The 482-nt window shown below is 30.7% G+C and overlaps 1 long non-coding RNA gene across 1 annotated transcript in view; it reads left to right on the top strand.

Moving 5' to 3' along the window:
- Positions 1-265: 265 nt before the first annotated feature.
- Positions 266-482, top strand: part of LOC118767196 — a 20,601-nt gene continuing 20,384 nt past the window's right edge. The window contains exon 1 of the long non-coding RNA XR_005003100.1: positions 266-482. This exon is cut by the window's right edge and continues 42 nt beyond it. This is a non-coding gene — a long non-coding RNA (uncharacterized LOC118767196).

Below are 482 nucleotides of genomic sequence, written 5' to 3'. Positions count from 1 at the left end.
TATACATACATAAATGTTGGTAAGTATGCATGTATGTATATGTATGTAAATGTTTACATCCAGATACAAACAAGATTTGCATTTCTACTGATGACATATGTATGTATATATATATATGTGTACGTTTGAATTTATGCATGGGTGTATGTAAATACAGATGTATATTTACATATATGTGTGTGTATTAATAATATATGTATGCATATTAAAAGATTTTAAAACCTTGCCGAAGCTTACAGCGATTCTGATAGTTATTTCTTCTTAAGGGAAATAGTTATGCCCCACATCATGTTCTCTCTCTCTTTTTCTTTTCTTTTTCTACATGTTTTTTTTCTTTACCATCTTCGTCTTCGTTTTCTTCTGCTTCGTATTGCTTCTTTCTTCTTCTTTCTTCTTCTTCTTCTCTTTTGAATTTTCTTGACATCCTTCAACTCCAACATCTTCAGTTTCTCAGTTTCCTCTTCCTTCTCCTTGGACACTTT

Source organism: Octopus sinensis, linkage group LG2 (genome assembly GCF_006345805.1).
Source record: "Octopus sinensis linkage group LG2, ASM634580v1, whole genome shotgun sequence".
Taxonomy (NCBI): domain Eukaryota; kingdom Metazoa; phylum Mollusca; class Cephalopoda; order Octopoda; family Octopodidae; genus Octopus; species Octopus sinensis.
The sequence above is the reverse complement of the archived record's forward strand: the minus strand, read 5'-3'. Positions and strand labels throughout refer to the sequence as shown.